The 14,696-nt window shown below is 39.5% G+C and overlaps 1 protein-coding gene across 2 annotated transcripts in view; it reads right to left on the bottom strand.

Annotated features, from left to right (window-relative positions):
- PDE6H (phosphodiesterase 6H) overlaps positions 1-14,696 on the bottom strand; it is a 172,793-nt gene that overhangs the window by 69,548 nt on the left and 88,549 nt on the right. The gene's annotated exons all lie outside the window — the stretch shown is intronic.

The raw sequence follows: 14,696 nt of genomic DNA, 5'->3' as shown, positions 1-14,696 counted from the left end.
CCACTGTTTAGAATTGGGCCATAAGCCACTAATGTGTTATTGTTTACACTGTGGGTAGGATGGGTGGTAGGTAGACCCCATCCTGCATGAGGATTGGTACAGATGTGGTAGAGGAGCTACGAAGCGAATTAGGTAAAAGGTTGGGGAATGGATAGGAGAAGGGGTGCACTTGGCATTGGGGCTGGCTGCACAGACTAAGCCACGGAATACTGCAGGTGAGGTGTGCAAGCCAGCTCATGTGGGGCAGAAGGAGAGTTTGGCTGAGTATCTCTGGCTCATAGGCAGTTACTGTCAACACACAGATGCTACATTGTTCCCAGGAGGCTCTTGGCTCAGGAGGAAAGTGCCTAAGTGCTGAAGAGCTGAAAAACCACAGATGTACCTAAGGACTGGTCCAAGTGAGGAACAGGGAGTGAAAGGCTTGGTTGTTCCTTTCTGGGGGACAACTCCACAGTTCCTGGGTGGGAGTCAGCAACTGGCAATGGTGTTGTGAAAGCTGTAGAGTGTAGTGTGCCCAATGGCAAGGAGACCCAGAGATTCTGAGGAGGTCATCCAGTCCATCCCAGGCTGCAGAAAACCACCCAAGCAGCTCTTGCTTGAGGCTGAAAAATATTCCTAAGATAGGCACATCCCAGAAGGTTCCTTTTGATCTTGTAAGCCAGAGCTTTTGACATTTACAGTCAGGAAATTCTTCCTAATATACAGCTGAGGTCCTCGGGCCACTCAAGCTGTTTCTTCTTCTAACCTCCATGGAAATTCTCAACAGCTGCCAGACACTGGACCCAAATCAAGCCTTTAACTCCTTGCTGGCTGCTCTTAAGCCCAGCAAGGAGTTATTCAGGCTTCTTTCCTCCATACTCACAATTTAACTCTTTTATCATTTTGTTTTTATTTTCAAGACATTTGATTTACTTCATTGTTTTTCTCTCTTTCTTCTTTCACAACTTTTCCTCTCTGTTGCTAAAATAGTAGGAACCCAAATCATAGTAGGACCTATAAGCTACATTTTGTTTAACAGTGTGATAATTTTCAACTATTTTTGAAGTGTTCTCTCAATAATTATGATCAACACTGGCCATATAGGTTTTAACATCTTTACAATCTATTTTGCTGCTTGATTATTTCAATAGCAATTTTATTATATTTTATTTTGTGTACTTATTTATATGTTTATGGTAGCTCTGGGGACTCATGACCAAAGAATGGGACTTCAGAAAGAAGAGATTTCTAAAGGTTCTCATCTATTTATTAAAGATAAACCTCATATTATAAACTGCTGCAATTTCTAGGACCTTCTCTGACTTTGAATGATCTCTTCCCAAGACTCGATATTAATTTCTCCAAGACTGTATTCTTGTTGAACTATCTAGATATATCTCAGCTATTTTTCACTGTAGCATCAATCATTGGCCTTGCAGACAAGATAGCCATGCTTTTTCTTTAGAGTATAAAGGAAGTGGTAATATTATACAATAGAAATTTAAAAAGGACTTTAAAAGATTTGAAAGACTATGGTAGAGGGAAGAAGTCTGAGTGATGCAGGACCCAAAAGAATGACAGGAAAGTTTGAGTTTGGGTCTCACCTCTGTTACCTTGGGAAAACCATTTCTTATCTTTGAACTTCAATTTATTAAGAGTAATGTAATAATTCATAGGATTTTTTTGAGATTCGGGTGATAATCCAAATTAAGCAAAGTTTGGACATTGCTTTTTTAAAAAAATTAATACTATGTTGCCTTCCGTGGGGAATAGCCATTTCTGCAATTGTCAGAACTTACAGAAAAGCAGAGACTTCTTTTAGGGTCTTTCTTAAATAAATTAGCATGGAAGGTCTCACACTTGAGACTGGAAAAGTATTTGAGATAACTCTGTTGAAATATAAGTTTTATTATGACCCGAGTATGGGGAGGCCAACAGATCAGAAAATCAAAACATTAGCTGGGCGTGGTAGTACGTGTCTGTAATTCCGGCTACTCAGAAGGCTGAGGAGGAAGGATTGCCGGAGCCCAGCAGGTCAAGGCTGTGGTGGCCAGGAGCGGCCACTGCACTCCAGTCTGGGCGACAGAGTGAGACTCCAACTCAAAAAACAAACAAACAAACCATTGAAAAGAGAGTTATTCACAGTTCTCAAGAAGGGGAAGCATGTCATGCCATGCAGGGCCACATGGGGAAGCACCAGGATCAGTCAGGAGGCAGAGAGAGAGAGGGGGAATTACAAGAGCCTTGATTATGATTTCCATGGGAAGAAATGGTGGGGCAAGGTAAGAAGACTTAGGATTGGCTGGTTTCAATAATTGCAGCAGGTTCTGAGTTGAGTAGAGCAAGTGAGTGGTAACCAGAGTGGAAGAGTATTGTGAGAGTTCCATAAAGGAGGTAGTTGGTGTATGGGCTCTGGATTGGTTGATTTGCACATGAAAGATGTGCTAGCAAGTGGGTTGTTGATAATCTCCAGAAATTGACTAGGAGGCACATCTCTCCAGGGTCAACAAGGCCTCAGATGTCAAAGCATCGGAAACACATGGTTAATACATGTTTTGGGTCGTGATAGAAAGGAAGACTATTTTCATCAGGCTTATCATAATACATAGATACCTTCAATGGACAGGGATAGGATGGAGGCTGAGTGATGCATTAAGAGAGAGCATATATTTATTTATTCATTTAAATTTTTATCAGCTCCCTATGAATGCACTAGGCAAAACTGCCTCCAGAGAGCAGAGTAAAATTGGCTTGATGAGCTGTAGAACAGAGAAGTATTAGCTATAGTGATATCACGCAATATAGAAGCCACCAAAATAGTTCCAGACCATGGACAGGAAGCAACAGAACAGGGAAAGTGAGATACAGGAAAAGAGGAATGCTATGGAGGGGATAGGTCAGAAGGTCAGTAGTGGGTTGAGGAAGTCCCAGAGTTAGGGGAGGAGGAACTACAAAGGAAATAGTCTACCACCATCATGGACAAACTATTTCACAATCAAATTTGGATCCAGCCCTACTTATTTCACCTTTCTGAAAATATCTGGTCTTCTAAATAGAGAAAAATAAGGCAGGAAGTGAGGTAGATTTAACCTATGGCTCCTAATTGCAGAAACTTTACATGGAGAAATCTAGAGAACAGAAAAAGGAGGAAGCTAAACACGAATATCTTTTGAGTTTTGAACCTTTGGAGAAAAGATACTCTAGAAACCAAATAAATAAATGCATTTCAAAATCATACTTCTGTAAATTTGAAGGTGATTCACCTTCCTTCAAATTATTTCTAAGATGGGTCACTTTTTTCTTTCCATTCTGGAACCAGAGGTCATTGTTTTTGTGGGCTTGATAAAATATCCAACTCATACTAGGAGTGGAAAGGTGTGGGTGAGTGAAAAGTTAGGGAGTTAAGCTACTTCAATTTGTTTTAAAAAATTGTGTAGAACCCAAATTTATGTTTAATTATCCAAACAATTTCCCTAAGTCTTAATAGCAGGATTTAATTTTTACATTAGCTCACGGATCTCAAAATGGTAACATGGCGTTAGCCTACCCTTAAGGAAGAAAAAATAGAAAATATTTGACATAATTGAAGCTGTGGTGAAGTCAGAATTTTTAAATTAGCAAGCATGTTGTATTATAGATCATGTTTCCCAAAAAAAGACTCTGAGACTAAATTCCCTTGCAGGAAATGTACTGAAAAGTGATCGGGGACCTGTGGGGGATCGAGGGAAGTAGAATTGTGCAAAACATTAAGCTGGGCTTTGATGCAGTAACAGCAAAGGCTCAGGTTATCTCATGGGGCTATCCAGTATGAAGAAGTCCTTGTAGAGTGTCTCAGATTGGAGAATGAGCACCGGGCCTTTATACCCTGACATGGATCATTTGGTGCAGGTTGCACATAGGAAAGGTGTATGTTTCTGGGCAAGGTGGCTCATTTTAGCACAGGGAAATCTCTGGGCTAAAGGTTGGTGGGTAAGACTCAGCTAAGAGCTGTTAGCTGTCAGCATTCTCAGAAGCTGGAGGAAGAGTGCTTCTGTTTTAAAGAGGAGTGTAATCTGTGTGGTTCACCACAGTATCCACTACACATGCCTAAAAAGTGTCCTCTTTTATCCTACCATTATCACTGCACAATGCCATGCAAAAGAATGAGGAGAGAATTGATTTATTTTATCAAATAAAATATGTAGCACCCTCATTGATTTTGTATTGGCAGAGAACACATGTCTATGTTGTCTACACAAAAAGGATTGGAGCAGATTGCCAGGTGCCATACAAGAGTATTTGTTCTCACAGTCATCCTCATCAAACATTTACCAAGTGCCTACCGTGAGATAAAGATGTGTCAGGAGATTGATCAGATACCACATAGCATAATGTTGTCTTCATACCTTCCTCTCTCCAGCTATCTGGTTCTGTAGTGTAGAACAGATAAGAAGTTCACAGGGACTTTGAGGAATGGTTTGAATTTTTAATGTACTTAGTAGGTCATCAAATTTTTAATAATAATGATGATGATAATATATATTCAATAAAAAGAAGGCAAAAACTTGAATCATAACTTGTGAGTGAGCAGAAAGAAATGTTAAATTTAACTCTAAATTCTGACCTCAATGCTTATTTATACCAATTACTTTTTATGGCACCTCCCTTATTTGTTGTTAAATATCTCTGCTTTTTATGTCCAGAGTCAATAGTGCCTGACCTTCCTGCCTTCATTTCTTGCTTCCCATTCCTTCTGGCACATCTTCCTTCTTGCCTCTAATTACCCACTCTGTGGTCCATTTTTTACTGCTTTCCTGCCAACTCATGGCATCTATCTCGAATTCTTCCTCCATCGCCACCTCATCCCAGGATATTGCTCCAGTTCCTTGTATGGGGCTAAGGTTCTGGCAGGTTGAGTGATAACATCAAGGGGAAACACAAAGGAGAATGATCAGGGAAGGAAGTATCTAGAGAGAAGCATACACACATTGAACAGTATGTTCAAAGCTCTGGTCCTGTCCTGCAATCTCTATCCTGTACACTATGACCATAAGACTGTTACTGGCCCCAGAGGGCACACCTTTGTGACCCACGTACTCTTTACTCCACCACACTTAGGCAAACATGTCACAGAATGAAAATGGGAAAGAATTACTCCTTGTGATCTAACTCCTCAGCCCTGTAGCCTCTCTTGGATTGACTCATCCTAGTCACTCCACATGCTCTTTTTCCATAACACCACTAATGATATACCAAGACCGGAGAAGGAAAGAGTCAGCCAACAAGTGGAAATGTTAGGTATTCACGGGAAGGCAGGGTGGTTTGTGGTAAGGTATTTACATAATTGTGAAATACAAGAATGGTGGTGGCCAATAATATGATGTTGATCTGTGAAAGCTAACAGGTCAGAGAATCATTGCTCTGTTGAGGCTAGCTGGTATTTTAACAGAATGGTAGCCAAGGTAGAGTCTAGAGAAAATTATGCAATCTAGCCAAGTGTTATAATGGCAACTTACTAAAGACTATAGTTTGAGAACTGTCATGAGCTTATTATCCTTTAGTTCTTCCACCTTCTTATTTTCAAATTTGCCAAATTACAGAATATTGAATTCCTTAAGCTTTCCTCAATGAGAAATTCACCATTTCCCAGTCTGCGTGACTTGAATTACAACTTAGTATCTTAGCACAGCCATTTCCAAAAAGCTGAAGTCACAAAATACAATTTCTACATGGCTCTCAAAATGTCTGGTTTTAAGCATAATGTTTTCAAATGCTAAACAGAGATGAAAATTTTAGGAGTAAACTTAAAAGCACTTTGTCCCTAGATAACTAATGAATGAATAAGGAAAGGTTTGATAACCATCAAACAGGGTCTTAAAATGACCATATTTGGAAGACGCCATATAGTAGTTACAGTTCGTCGTCACCAGAAACAGAATAGTACCAAAACCTCATCAATGGCTATTTTGTTTGTGAAGCTAATATTAATTTCTCGTGCTTCTCTACTAATTTCTGACTATGTTTCTGTAAAAGACACACCCCTGAACATCAAACTGGTAAGGATTCTGCACCAGCTGCATGTAGCAGTTGTCTATGATCATTGTCTCAAATTTGATTTTGGGGTACAGTTCAGCAACTTCCTCACAACACTGCAGGAATAACCTATCCCCGAGTGTCATGATGTTGGCCTTGTAGATAGCAGTGACCTTGCCCCGTCCCTTCTTGGTGGCATAGTCAAAGGTGAACTTTGCAATCTGCTGAGATTTAGTTCATGTGACAATCTTCAAGCCCTCAATCACACCCTTCGCACTCTCATGTTCCAGAGAGCTGTACTCCTCTTCCATCTGCTCTCGAAACATCACCAGGTCTAGATTGTTGTGCCAAGTCTTATACTCAGGAAGTGACTTCACATGGACTACGTTGGCAAATAAGTCCAACTTGTACCTCAGCCGCATATCATAGGAAGCTAGCTCCCCTTTATACTCTGTAGGGGTATGGAGCTTTCCAATGATGGCCACTTTGTTCTATGGGAACATCATTGACAACCTGGCTGCTGGCTTGGTTGGGGGAGCTGGCGTGGTCCCTGGTGAGAGCTGCAGTGCAGAGTATGCAGTCTTTGAGACGGGTGCCCGGCATCCATTTGCCCAGACAGAGGGCAGAAATATAGCCAACCCCATGGCCATGCTGCTGTCAGCTTCCAACATGCTGTGGCATATCAATCTCGAGTATCACTCTGGCATGACTGCAGATGCAGTGAAGAAGGTGATCAAAGTTGGAAAGGTGTATACTCGAGACATGGGGGTCTACAGAATCACAACTGACTTCATCAAATCTGTCATTGGCCACCTGCACCCCCATGGGAGCTAGAGCCCTTATTCCTTCCATCCTCACAAGGACTATACTACCTATACATCCCTTCAGTATGGTGAACCAGGAAAGAGACCTTGAACCTCCGGACAGTGGATCATAATCACCCTTTGTGGGCAGGGGCTAGTATCCTAGGACTGGCTTCCTTAGGGATGGTGTCTTGGGTGCAGTGGGGGTCACTAGGGATGGAGCCCAGGCCACAGGGATGATGACAATTCTCCCCCACAGGTTCCAACCTCTGACATGGGTGGCTATGCCACTTGCCACAACTTCACTGAGGCTGTCATTGCTGCCCTGCCCAACCCATAAGTCCTGCCCAGACCCATGTAAGGTGTTCAATAAAACATGTGAACCAAAAAAAAGAAGACATACCCCTTAAGTGGATACTCAAAAATCCTTCAAGATAGAGGTGGGGTTTTTTTTCTATAGAGAAATTAAGCCTTCAAGACCTGAATAAAGTGGTCACAAATGTATGAAAGGGAAGAAATTTCAAAGGAGTAGCAACATCTTCTAAGGATAAAGTCACTTCTCCAAGGACCGATCATCTCCACCAGAGTTATTTCTCTGCTTAGCACTTACAAGTCTGTAATAAAGTTTTGTTTATTTAAAACATCTAGTCCTAGCCGGGCTCGGTGGCTCAGCCTGTAATCCCGCCTTGGGAGGCTGAGGTGAGTGGATTGCCTGAGCCCGCGGGTTTGAGACCGGCCTGAGCAACTTGGCGAGACCTCAACTCTACAATAAATCAAAAAATCAGTCGGGCGTGGTAGCACGCGCCTGTAGTTCCAGCTCCCTGGAAGGCTGAGGTGGAAGGATCGCCGGAGCCCAGCAGGTCGAGGCTGCGGTGGCCGGAAGCGTGCCACTATACTCTAGTCTGGGTGATAGAGTGAGACTCCAACTCAAAAAAAAAAAATCTAGTCTTTTGTAATCTGTCATAGGAAAATGTTCACATATTAGAAGAGTCAGAAATGTAGTACCATTCATCACAAAGATCTGAGTATGGAGAGTTAAATTTTAAAACGATGGGGTATGGGGGGTGGGATTGGCAGTAGTGGGAAACTGCCAGGGGAGAGGGGGACACACCTCATCGACAAGGGTACCTGCATAATGAACATTTGTGTGTCTAAACCTGATTTGTACCCCACATCTTTAAAATTAAAAAAAAAATTTTTTTAATTTTTAAAAAAACAAAATAGGGTCCAGAAAAAAAGTGACTGTTTTGGTTCTAAATGCCATATGTCTCTAAAATGAACTCAGCAGATTGAAGCAAATTCACTAGATGCATTCTTTGTAAAAATGAACATAGGATCATATGTAACCTTCAGTATTCATTTACTGTACAACTTCTCTAATTCATATTAATGGAGGAGACTGGGGAGAGAGTGTGGCCTACTGAAATGAGAAAGAGGATATTTGGGTTCTAATCCTGACTTTCCTATAAAACTCAATTTGTTCATCTTGGGAACATCACTGTATCTCATTTTCCCCACATGTAAAATAGAGTTCTAGTTAACCTTCTAGCTCCTCACGAGGACAGAGTAGAAATAAAATAAGATATAGAATGGAAACATTCTGAAATCTAAAAATACACATTGACTCTGGACTGGACTCAGAAACTCCTTTAACCAAGCACTCCATAAACACACATCCATCTGCCTCTAGATGCTGAAACTCTACTGTAGGCAGCCCAAAATGGCTAGGAAGGAAAAGGGAGAAACTGGATAATTTCCAAACACATAGTCTACCAATGAATAAAGAGCTGACTGTGAATCTATGCTCAGTCGTGTGCAGATTGAATTGTTCTCACATTTATTTTCTCAACTCATAGAAGCCAAAACTTAAATCTCCCCATCTGTAGGTACTGTCTGGTAATTAGTGATATATTGCTTTAATTTAGGGTTGGGAATGAGGAAGGAAGGATATCTAACTTCTTTGAGATTCAGCTTTCTCCACACAAAATAAGGTGCTACAGAAAATGACCACAATGGTCCTTCCTAAGTCTAATATCCTGAGTTTTGAAAACTGAAGAAAAAGGAGGGCAGAACTGATGGACTAACTAGTTCATGTCCTGGGCACCAGCCCAGACGTTTTGCTTCTCTATTGTCTCTTCATAATGAAAATAACTTCGGTTCAGTTAAGGCCAACACAGCCCTAATCTACAGCCGGTTTGTAAATCAGTCACTAGACTCAACTCAAAAGCAGCTAATTCTATTTCTGTCTGATTTTTTTGTGCCAAAACTCAACCCCCAGTTTGTTTGGTTTTAATAAATTTATTCTGTTGTTGCGGACATTGTGTAAAATGGAAAAAAAAACAAGTCTAGACTGGTTTTAGTTCAGGAAGTTAGGGCAGAGACTCTTTATTAAAAATAAACATCCTCTTTCTTGCTTCCTTTTCACTCTTTTCTCACAAGACTCCTCCTAAAAGCCCTTGGAATCCAGGGATCCAACATGCCATTATTGCCCCAGGTCCATGTACTACACCTGACCCCTTCCTGAATAATAAAGCCCAGAATACAAGAAGTTCTTAAAGGCAGCTAGCAGTAATACAAGTTGCATATGACGCAAAATTAATGACTTGAACCCTGGTAGATTCTTTCATCTTCCTTTTATAAAAGTTAGCACATTAATTCCAGCGAAGAAGACACATTTTTGGTCTGAATCTTGCATTTCCTGCTTTATGGCACTCACTCCCCTTCTGATTTTAATTAAACATGGCAGCCTGTATCACTTCCTGTCCCAGAAGGGTACTTGGTGTCACAACTAAATCCATGGTCAAGTTTGTTTTCAGTCTCATTGTTTTACCTTTCAGGGTTTTCCTTTCCTTTTGGGTCTGCCTCTTCCTTTTCTTTTCAGGGGATTTTGTAAAGTGCTATTAAAATATAGAGGTTTCTGATTAGTGAAGGAGAGTGACCTACAAAAAGAAATGCATTAAGAAATACTTCTTATTCTTCAACAAATGATTGGAAGAGCATATTTGTGGCTGTCAGTCTCATAGGCTCTGGGTGAAATGCCTAATTATACTACTTAATAACCATGTGAACCTTCACAAGTCTAATTTCTCATGTGTTGCAGTTTTTACGGTGTCAAATGAGAATAGTAACAGAACTAATCTCATAGGTTTATTGTGAAAAGTAAGTAAAATAGCACCAGTTAAGCACTTGGAATATCACTTGACAATAAGCAAGCATCAATTATTACACTTGAGGAATATCCCAAAGCGCTCAGGGGTCACACACTTCACAAGCTTTCTACTCCCTCCTCCCCATTTTTTTGGTCTGTGTTAAGCTGTTCAATCTACCTAGACTATTCTCCTCTCTTCCCTAGCAGGCAGCCCTCATCAGCCATCAGGCTTTCCTCAAATGGGTCTCCCTTCCCCAGGGCCTCTTATCTCCCCTAACACATGGCATACACCTGACTAATACAGTATTGACCACACCTTATTACTACTATTCATATATATGTCCAAATCTTTTAAAAAGCATATAGCACATAATGGGAACTCAATATATAGTTTAAATATCTCTGTGATACATTAAAACACCAATTCTCAATAGTTTGTTTCTGTCATCTTATTCATGCTAATCTGAAAACGTGTAAGCACATGACAGTGACTGGTGAGAAAGCACTGAGATGCCTGGGACAAAGAGAAGGCCTTTGAACACAGAATCGGAGCAAGTAGGACCCTCAATCTCAAGGCCAGATCTGAGCACTTCTAGAGACTCTATAGAGTTTATCTTTTCAGTTTCAAAAATTAGCTTAGTTACTTCTAAGAATGAATTTGTCGTAACTTATTGGTTTTTCTCTTGTAAGAAATCGTGTGTGTGTGTGTGTGTTTCCCTAGGAAGACCATACAAATTAGCCCCCTCTAGACAAATTAATTTTTTGGAATTTAGCTAATTATCTAAAGAACCCTCGGGAAATTGTAAGCATAAGTTAGATAAGGCATTTGACGATGGAAAGTTACATTACAAAGGTGAGAGAAAGGGTTGAAGTATAATGTAAGATAAAAAATTATGAGCATTTATGAACAGGGAAAAGACCACGAATTATAAAGTCAAATGAGAAGTCAGATAAGAGCAAAAAGGAAGTAAGAGACTAGGACTTTTTTCCCTCATAAGATGAAGAGGCACAAAATGTGAGCACTCTCCTGCTCTCTCTCCCTCTCCCCCTCCCTCCTTCCCCTTTGCTTCTTTCCTCTCTCTCTCCCTTACTGTTATTACCTTCTGGCAAGGATCACAGAAGCTCTAGGTGATGAAGGACATACGTTGTGTAGCCAACAATTCAGATTAATCAAATCAACAAATATTTTAAGGTAGTTTGGAGCAGTAGAGAGAGCTCAAGTCTGAGTTCTGATTGCAACTCCAGCATTTGTTCTAGCTCTGAGCAAGTTAACTTTCTGAGCTTAAAATGGGGATAACATCCATAACTGAAAAGGTTTCTGAGAAAATTAGAAATAATATAGGTGAAGTATCTAAGCACTTAGTAAATAATAAATATTATTGTTAGCCTTATAAAGTACATAAAGCAATGTTAATAAAACCTGGTTTCTAACTTCAAGTGCATTCATAAGCTATAACCATGCTATGTGTTACATTTTTAAAATATGACTAAAACATCTTAGATAATTTTTTCCTGAAAATCTATTAGAAATTTTCAAAAGAAAAAGGGAAAAACTTTCTAAAGTTTTGGGGAAAGGGTGCAAAATGCTTAAGACATATAAAAGCTTGCAAAATTTGCCTCCTAGAACAAACATACTCCCGTAACTTGGCATTTATATTAGGAAATAGATTTTTACCCAAATAGTTCTCAAGGTAATCAAACACTATACCAGTGGCCAGGTGTCCACAGAAAACAGAATGGGTTCAGGTGGGCAAAGGGAAAGGAAAGCATTCCAAAAGAATGCAATGGTATAAAGCAAAGGGACCCAGATGTCTGAAAAGATCCTGAGTTTTTAATCACTTCCCCACCCCCTACCCACAACCATTGGTAGAAACTCCTGGCTTGTTTATTCAGAGCTACCCTCTGGACCTTTTTTTCCCTTTTTTTATAACATTGCACTAGGTCTAGAGAACTATTGTTGACCTCAGTTCTTGACTTCCTGCCACATTTTTCTTCTACAATCTCACTCTTTAAGATCCAACCTACGATACTGTTCCTCTGGTTGTATCCTTTGATTCCCTTCTTTGATAATAATTTGCACTTGCCTCTTACATTGTATCTGTTTCTGGTCCCTCCAGATAACTCAGCCTTATCCCATGAGGCTACTAAATAGGGTTCATGCCAAGTCCTTCATCCCTAAAGAGGAACTGGAAAAAGACATGGCAATTACAAGATATTTGTAAATTAATTTGCCTGAAGCAGAGTGTTTGGGAAGGTGAGTAGTTAAAAACATTGGCAAAATCTTTCGCAAAATTACAGAGTTCTTTCCACATTGCCTCTCTCATAAAATACCTTGTATTTGCCAAATTATAATAGCTGAGAAGGCCCATGGCCCACCAAAGGCTAAGTGACAGCCTGAAGCTGTGGGTCTGAGGTCATGCCAGGTCACCAACCGCCTGCCTATGTAGCCAAAGTCAGCCTCCAGGGTGGAAAAGGCTTTCTCTTGTCTTCTTAAAGGAGACTATCAAAGTATTTATGGCCATAGTCATGTTTCTTACAACAAACCCAATTACAAGCCATCATTAAGGAAGCGACTATTTTCAGTGTGACATGGTCAAACAACAAATATATATTGGTCACCTACTCTGTGCCAATTAAACCAGTGGACTTAATGTGGTTTAAATTCTCTCTATATAACTGAATTTTGTTGATATCGTGCAATATATTATTTGTTCTTATTATTACTCATGAAGGAGTCAAAATAGAGTAAGTAAAAGGAAATGACAATCAATTAACACCTAAAGACTCATCTTTTTCATTTACTCCTGAGTATAAAATGGATGGCTCTGTGAAGGAAGATAGGTGGGAATCCATTTATTTTGAAAAATAAATGTTTTATTTGCATAGGCTTACGACTCACAAATTTGTGTTTCCAGTTCAGATCAGACACTGAACTCCAACCACTTACTCTATATTTCTATCAAGATACCACCAAAACCTCAACTCATTATACCCATTTTTATTTTTCCCTGCAAACTGTTAACTGTTCCAGATTAGCACTGACTGTGCAATCCAGAAACAAAAAAGCTATCCTTGACACCAGAGCTCTAACCCTGCAGTCATTGATTTACCCTTACCTCCTAAATAATTTTCATGTTCCTCTTCCTCTTTCTTCCTCTTCAGCCTCAGCTTAGTTTAAGTTGCTACCACCTCATACCTAAGCTGCTATAGCGTGAACCACCACCCCCAGCTGATCTGAATTAACTCCTGTCCCTATCTAATCTATTTTCTCCGGTGTTGCCAGATTCATTTTTAAAAACACAATCCAGTTATGTCTCTTTTCTCTTTCTTAAAGCTTCTTCATTCATTTCCAGTTATTTTCAGATATTTTTTAAATCAGTTATTTTACTTTTTTACATGGTCCTGCCCAATTTTTCAGTCTTATCTTGTGTCTTTTAATATTTCCTTTTTTTTTGAGTCAGAGTCTTACTGTTGCCCAGACTGGAACTGAAGCCTCGACCTTCTGGGCTCAGACAATCCTGCCTCAGCCTCCCAAGTAGCTGGGATTATAGGTGCATGCCACCACACCCAGCTAATTTTTTTATTTATTGTAGAGACAAGGTCTCGCTATATTGCCCATGCTGGTCTGGAACTCCCTGGCTCAAGCAGTTCTCCAGTCTGGGCATCCCAAAGCGCTAAGATTTTAGGACTGAGCCACTGTGATGGGCCCCACCTTACAATTTGCATATTTACTGCTCCTTCAGCCTGAAAAACTCTCTCTTCTGTCCCTTTATCTGTTTAACTCTTATTTATACCTCAATTGCAGATCAAATATTCTTCTTTAAAAAGTTTTTTTTCTTATGATGTAAAATATTTTTGAAAATGTAGTAGAAAAACAATGAGAATTCTTTGCTTGGCATGCAGCTTTTGAATTTCAAAAAAAAGTATGTTAAAACATTCAGATTTAGAATGTGTTCATCCCTGAACTTGTGTAACTTATTACTTGATCTATTTGCAGGTTGTAGGTTAAGTGATGAAATGTCAGGTACATTCATAGTTTTTCTTTTTTTTTTTTTTTGAGTTGGAGTCTCACTCTGTCGCCAGAATGGAGTGCAGTGACACGCTCCCGGCCACTGCAGCCTCGAACTGCTGGGCTCTGGATATCCTTCCACCTCAGCCTTCTGAGTAGCTGGAACTACAGGCGCGCGCTACCACATATTTTTTCATGGTTACATTTTTCTCTTCTATAGTGTCTTTTGTCCTTATAACATTTTCCCTTGACTTTTATTTTGCCAGACATTAAACTGATATTCTAATTTTCCTTTTCTTCACAATTGCTTGATATAATTTTTTTATTATTTTATTTTAAACCTGTCTGTATCTTTTGTCTTAAATATGTCTCTTAGAGATCACATATTACCAGACTTCTTTTTAAAAGTCTATTCTAATAGTTTGATGAATTTGGCTCATTTATATTAATTATACTTACCACTATATTAGGAATACTTGCTACAGTATAGCGTTTTTTTACACCGTTAATTAAATACTTTCTTGTGTATTTATTGTTATTTGTTTACAAGTCCTTCTATTCTTCTATAGAGTGCAATTTTCTTAAGGAAAGATATCAGCTCTAACATAATATCTGGTATAGAGTAGACAGTTTACAAGTGTTTTAGAATAAATGAGTGAAATATCATTATTATGCTTAGAAATTGCTCTGTCATTAATATTATATCTTTTATTATTAATTCAATTTAGCAGGTAATAATTAAGTG

The sequence above is a fragment of the Carlito syrichta genome, unplaced genomic scaffold (genome assembly GCF_000164805.1).
Source record: "Carlito syrichta isolate Samal-C Ts95f unplaced genomic scaffold, Tarsius_syrichta-2.0.1 Scaffold314172, whole genome shotgun sequence".
NCBI classification, from domain to species: Eukaryota; Metazoa; Chordata; class Mammalia; order Primates; family Tarsiidae; genus Carlito; species Carlito syrichta.
The sequence above is the reverse complement of the archived record's forward strand: the minus strand, read 5'-3'. Positions and strand labels throughout refer to the sequence as shown.